The sequence below is a fragment of the Anolis sagrei genome, chromosome 2 (genome assembly GCF_037176765.1).
Source record: "Anolis sagrei isolate rAnoSag1 chromosome 2, rAnoSag1.mat, whole genome shotgun sequence".
NCBI lineage: Eukaryota > Metazoa > Chordata > Lepidosauria > Squamata > Dactyloidae > Anolis > Anolis sagrei.
The window spans coordinates 17734093-17741541 of NC_090022.1; positions in this window are offsets into that span (position 1 = coordinate 17734093).

The following is a 7449-nucleotide window of genomic DNA, read 5'->3' on the forward strand; positions in this document are numbered from 1 at the left end:
TTATTTTTGCTCGTTAAAGTAATTGTGAAGTGTAATTTTGTTTGACTGTTCAATGATTTCAGCTACCGCAAGAACCACATGTTTGGGGCCCGGTGTGTCAAGCTCTCAAAGGATTGAGTGAGATTGAAAGGGTTGAAGGCAAAATCAGAGGCATTTATTTCATCTTAACCAAAGTGGACATAAGCACAATTGCAAACACATGGATTTATTCTTTTTTTAGAATTCTTTTTTATTTAGACAGATTAAAACAAAACCATGGGCCAATCATCTTGTGACAGTATTATTGAGTCTTTCCATCTTTGAGCATAGGTCATTTGTGCTGCTATTATCATGAATAGCAATAACCTTCCACGTTTTCTATCAAGTTGTTCATCTAACATCCCAAGCAGACAGAGTTCAGGTCTCAATTGAAATTTGACTTTAATATTTTCTTCTAAAATCGTATGTATTTGTGTCCAGTGTTTCTGGGCTTTTTTTACACAATCATATATGATAAAAAGTGCCCACTTTTTCAATGGGCAGAGTGACTACATGTGCTCACAAAAGGGATACCTCTTACAGGTCTGAGCTACATAGAATTCCCTTACTTTTGCCTAAAGACATTTCTAGGTGAGGCCGTTGTTTCCTATTAAATATTAACTCCCTGGGCTAAGGAGTGGCCAGTATTGCAGGTGCAATGAAGTTATAAACATCCTACAAACTGGGCAACGTTTAGCCCAATTCGTTTCCTGATCGAACCACTGCTAAGGTTAGTGCTTTCAAATTCACTCCACTTATAGTCACTTTATCCTAGGATTTCCTCGGCAAGAGTTATTTGGAGGCTGGGGGCCTTCCAGAAAGGTCCTGTATCCCAGGATCTGATCCCAGGTTTTCTATTTATCCCCAGATTATCTGGTAGTGTGGACTCATATAATCCAGTTTAAATCAGAAAACCTGGGATCAGAGCCTGGGATATAGGGCTTGTCCAGAAGGGCCCTGGAAGAGTGTAAACCCAACAAGGTAAGGGCGGGGAATGACCGATGTCGTGCAAGCCTTTATGCATGCATAGATCAATTGAGGTCTTTAAAGGCTCTGTTAGAATGAAACACCCATCATTCTTCACCAGTGGCTGTGCTGGGTGGGGTTGATGGGTGGCACAGCAGAGAATCTCAGAAGTTCAGATATTCGAATATGCAGTTATCCTCAGCATACACTATATGCACATGATTATACAATTGCAACCTGATCCAAGATGTCTTCAGTAGCATTATTGGGATTAAATACTCATATAATATAATGAAACATAAGACACGTAACCCAGCAAGCAGAGAAACCGGATGTTTAGATTTTCAAATATGTGAGTATATGCATATTGACTGTTTGTTTTTTTAATGTGATTCCATGCTTGCTGGAGAAAGGATCCAAGGAAACCAACCACCAACTTGCTCTGCCCTCCAAATATCCTGAATTCCACCTTGGTTCTGAATTGGAATGGCAGATACACTTTGCAAAAAAAAAAGTTCTTCCTAGAAACTGCAGAGTAAAAATATTTTAACCATTGCTGTTAATCATATCAAATCCCAAGGAGTCTTTAAAATGTCCCCTGCTGTGTTGGGTTCCTAACATGGTAAGTGGCTGGTGATTCCATGAATATGCTATTGGATTAAGTAGGCCTTTGATCTGACCCAGCAGGACTCTTCCTAAATGTATTTACTATGGTAGTAGTTGCTTCTTATTTCTGGAATGAGTAGAAATGTCTGCATACATCCAGCATTATGTTGTAACGATCCTCTTAGAAGTGATTTAGGGTGGACTGATGAATGGAATTGCGTACTATTAGTAATTTACAGTCTGAAGTCTAGAATCTTTCAAGATCTTCCCAGGACCTGAGATTTATTGGCTCAAATATGAAGCAATTGAACACCCCCTGCTTGATGACATTCTGCTGACATCAAGTTATTTAGTATGCATTAAATACTAAAAACAGTTGCTAACAATTTGCCATTAAAATGCACACACAGCAATGCAGAGGGGAAGATGAGCCATGGCAATAAAGTGAATGGGAGAAAAGGAGGAAAGTAACTAAGGACCCTTCCAGACAGGACTTAATCCTGGGAGGAACTGGGTTATTTAAAGGTCACACACCCACCCACAACCCTGGGATTGCCCTGAGGGAGTGGCTACATAACCTCCCGGGTCATTCAGTCTCTCCTCAGTCCACCACTCCCCCCCCCCCCCAACTTACCTGAAGGGTCTGAGGGGATTTCATTCCTCTACTCCCACCTCCATCAACACCTCCTGATGCATCATTTTTAAGCACCAGGAGAGCTCTCCTGCAGGCTACCTGCAGGCCCCTCAGGTGGGTTTAATTTGAGGGGGAGGGGGGAAGAGGAAATGGAGATCCGGGAGGGGAGGATGAGGCACCATCCCATGCTTTCGGGTTCCAGGAGCAATCCCACAATTCAAGTCCCACAGGGTCCTCACCTGGAAAGATCCAGACCTTAGCTTAAGGTCTGGATATTTCCAGGCATTTTGTTCACCCAGAGCAAACTGGGAAATCCCAGTTTTTCCTGGATTAATTCAGTTTTACCTGTAGCATCATTTGGATGCCTCAGGTTAAACTGAGACAGGTCCTGGGATATGGGCCTGTCTGGAAGGACCTGGAGGAAATCCATAGACGCACACATATAAACCCACAAGTCCTTTCAAGTTTCACCAGTGAATAATACACCTTGAAACTTGTAGTGAGATTCAGCAAGATTTAATAGCTGAGCAGCAGCCCTTTCATCTTGTATGGAGAATTTGTCCCCTGGACTCCCCTGGACTCCTGTCTGAATAGAACCCATGAAAACTGCACACTTGGGATGCAGACGCTTAGATCTGGCAAGCCTAGATCAGAATTGTGATGACATGAAAATCATGCATAGTTCACATTTGATCAGCCCACACAATGCCTTACCAGAGAAAGAAAATATGCCACACGGATGAGCAGTAAAGAACAAGTAGTTTACTCTTCATAGTTCAGAACAATATATGTACAATCATGTGATCAATTACATCAATTCACATAATGTCATTTTATGAGATATTTAAAATGGACATTCTTTGTCCATGTAGAGAATCTCCTTCAGCAACTCATGAAGCAAGAGCACGCTCCAAACTGTGTACTCTCTCTGCCTCTCTCTCTTTTTCTCTCCAAGCACCTGCATAGCTCAAGTCTGAAAAATGTAATAGTATCCAAGAGTCCCAGGCTCAGCCATTTCCCTGGGCGTATCCCAACCAATCGGCTTCATGCATCTTATTTTACAGCTGACAAACACGCTAACTGATTTCTTACATGTTCCAACAAGAATCTTTTGAGTCATATTTGATCTCCACAGAAGTTAGGGGGCAGGACTACTGCAAAAGTGGGAAAAAATAGAACACAGCAGAGTGTGGCTGAGTCTCCTTTTCTCGAGGTTTTTAAGCAGAGACTGGATGCCAGTTTGTCCGGGATACTTTGACTGCTTTTTCTGTAGTATGAACTTTGTGGTCTCTTCCAATTCTTTGATTCTAGGTGTGTGTGTATGGGAGTGGGGCAAAGTTATTGAATACTCTCCAGTGGGTGGCTCCCCAGATGACAGCAAGCATGAAGAATACAGGCCTAGTGTACCTGTCCGAACGTATCTCCTTCTACGTCCCACCTAGGAGCTTAAGATCTTCTGGGGAAGGTCCTGCTCTCGGCCCCGCCTCTGTATCATACACACTTGGTGGGGATGAGGGACAGCGCCTTCTCAGTGGTGGCCCCCAGCCTGTGGAATTCGCTCCCCGGGGAATTAGGCTGTCTTCATCCCTCCTCACCTTTAGAAAAAAGTTAAAAACGTGGATGTGGGACCAGACCTTTGGGGTAACTATGTGGACTATGACAATGACAATGACGACAATTGCTATGGTAATGGACTATGGACAAGCTTAATGAGTCTCCAACTACAGAATTTGGCTAGATAATGGCCACCAGTGGTATATTTTAGTAAATTTAATTATATTGACTTAATGTTTTTAACTATATATAATTATTGTTTCTGTTCTGTATTTTATTATGTGTACATGGATGCATTGAATTGTTGACGGCTGGAAGCTGCCCTGAGCCCCCCACCCCCAGGGGGTTGAGAAGGGCAGGATAAAAATACTCCAAATAAATAAAAAAATAAATAGCTGCCACCCCTCTTCAGCTGCTGCCCTCCCCCGAAAGCCCACGACCATGGGCCTATTGGCATAGCAGCCCAGTTTCACTGCTTCCCCTCCCAAAGTTGGAGGTGTTATCTGCACATTTACTGTCTTCCACAGCAGTGATTGTGTCAAGAGTTGTGCGGAGGGTAGTGGTGGTCTCTCCTGGCTCCCTTGGCATGGAGTAAATCCCCAGCATCTGGTAGAAGCTTAAGCTAAGCGTTTAGTCCATATTAGACACAGTGAAGACATCTGCCCTTGTGCTATGCTACTCTGCTGCTGAGTATGCATGCCCAGTGTGGAACACATCTCACCACACTAAAACAGTAGATGTGGCTCTTAATGAGACCTGCCGCATTATCACAGGGTGTCTGCGCCCCACACCACTGGAGAAATTACACTGTTTAGCCGGTATTGCACCACCTGACATCCGCCGGGAAGTAGCAGCCAATAGTGAAAGGACCAAGGCAGAGACATCTCCAGCTCATCCCCTGTTTGGGTATCAGCCAGCACATCAACGACTTAAATCAAGACATAGTTTTCTTAGATCTACAGAGACACTCGCTGGAACACCCCAGCAAGCGAGAGTCCAAAAGTGGCAGGCCCAAACCCAGCACCTCAATCCATGGGTGATACCAGATGAGAGACTCCCCCCTGGGCACTCAGAAGACTGGGCGACTTGGAAGGCGCTGAACAGACTGCGCTCTGGCACCACGAGATGCAGAGCCAATCTTAAGAAATGGGGCTACAGGGTGGAATCCCATATTGAGAGAACTGAAATAAACAATGCCTATTCTACTTTCTCTCTCTCTCTCTCTTCCTTGGAAGAAAGCAGAGGAGAAGTACCACTTCTGGGGGTTTTCTGCACAGCAGAAGCTCCCAGTGTCAAACAGGAGCTTAGTCTATTTTGAGAGAGCGTGAAAGGAATGACCTCAACACTGCTTCCTCTCTTCCTGGAATAGAAGCAGAGGGTTGTGTGATTTTTGCAAGGGAGTTGGTGGTGCCTAGCTGTCAGGCATTTAGGACTTCATCAAACAAGAGCATCTATCCACTTTAAATCTAGTTTCTGCCTCCTGCAGAATTCTGGGGTTTCATCAAGAGAGGTCCTTAGTGAGGCTAAGGAATCTCTCTGACTGAACGGTATAAAGGTCCCTCCCTAAACTACAAATCCCAGAAATCAGCAGGAGGCAGAAACTGGATTTAAAGTGGATAGATGCTCTACTGTGATGAGGTCCTTAGTCCCCTGGCTCCTTAGTTCATAGAGATAGGAAACAGAGCCTAAGTTTGGGGATAATTAATGCACTGCAGTCTACATTCAAAGAATCATAGAATCGTAGAATTGGAAGAGACCTCATGGGCCAAAGAAGCAGGAGAATTGCATTTAAAGCACTCCCAACAGATGGCCATTCCTATCTTTCTGATCAAAAAAACCTGAATCAAGTGCTATTCTGTTCGGGATAGTGGAAAAAAACTGTCCAAAGTTGGACAGTGGAAAATCCCTGAAGAATCAAATCAGCAGATGGTGAAACAATGAATATTGGGGGGGGGGGGGGGGGGGGGAGGGGCTGTAAATAGAACATGTACGGTCCTGTTCAGGATCTTTATTAATGACTTAGACGAAGGGTTAGAAGGCATGATCAAGTTTGCAGACTACACCAAATTGGGAGGGAGAGCCAATACTCCAGAAGACAGGAGCAGAATTCAAAATGATCTTGACAGATTAGAGAGATGATTGGCCAAAACTAACAAAATGAAGTTCAAAAGGGACAAATGCAAGATACTCCACTTAGGCAGAAAAAATGAAATGCAAAGATACAGAATGGGGGTCAATGCCTGGCTCGAGAGCAGTACATGTGAAAAAGATCTTGGAGTCCTCGTGGACAGGAAATTAAACATGAGCCAACAATGCAGGCCAGCAGGATTTTGGCCTGCATTCAATAGGAGTCTAGTGTCTAGATCCAGGGAAGTCATGCTACCCCTCTGTTCTGCCTTGGTTAGACCATGCCTGGAATATTGTGTCCAGTCCTGGGCACCACAACTGAAGAGAGATATTGACAAGCTGGAATGTGGCCTGAGGAGGTCAACTAAAATGATCAAGGGTCTGGAGAACAAGCCCTATGAGGAGCGGCTTCAAGAGCTGGGCATGTTTAGCCTGAAGAAGAGAAGGCTGAGAGGAGACATGATAGCCATGTAGAAGTATGTGAGAGGAAGTCATAGGGAGCGAACTTGTTTTCTGCTGCCCTGGAGACTAAGGCGCAGAAAAATGGCTTCAACTGGGTTGTTGTAGGTTTTTTCGGGCTGTATGGCCATGGTCTAGAGGCATTCTCTCCTGACGTTTTGCCTGCATCTATGGCAAGCATCCTCAGAGGTAGTGAGGTCTGTTGGAACTAGGAAAAAGGGTTTATATATCTGTGGAATGACCAGTGTAAGACAAAGGACTCTTGTCTGCTGGAGCTAGGTGTGAATGTTTCAACTGACCACCTTGATTAGCATACAATGGCTGACTGTGCCTGGAGCAAACTTTTGTTGAGAGGTAATTAGATGTCCCTGCCTGCTTCCTCTCTGTTGTTGTGCTGTTGCAATTTTAGAGTTTTTTTAATACTGGTAGCCAGATTTTGTTCATTTTCATGGTTTCCTCCTTTCTGTTGAAATTGTCCACATGCTTGTGTATTTCAATGGCTTCTCTGTGTAGTCTGACATGGTGGTTGTGAGAGTGGTCCAGCATTTCTGTGTTCTCAAATAATATGCTGTGTCCAGGTTGGTTCATCAGGTGCTCTGCTATGGCTGATTTCTCTGGTTGAAGTAGTCTGCAGTGCCTTTCATGTTCCTTGATGCGTGTCTGGGCACTGCGTTTGGTGGTCCCTATGTAGACTTGTCCACAGCTGCATGGTATACGGTAGACTCCTGCAGAGGTGAGAGGATCCCTCTTGTCCTTTGCAGAACGTAGCATTTGTTGGAGAGCAGTACATGTGAAAAAAATCTTGGAGTCCTCATGGACAGGGAATTAAACATGAGCCAACAATGTGATGTGGCGGCAAAAAAAAGCCAGCAGGATTTTGGCCTTCATTCAATAGGAGTTTATTATTATTATTATTTTATTTATTTATTGCATTTATTGACCGCCCCTCTCAGCCCGGAGTCTAGTGTCTAGATCCAGGGAAGTCATGCTACCCCTCTGTTCTGCCTTGGTTTGACCATGCCTGGAATATTGTGTCCAGTTCTGGGCATCACAATTGAAGAGAAATATTGACAAGCTGGAATGTG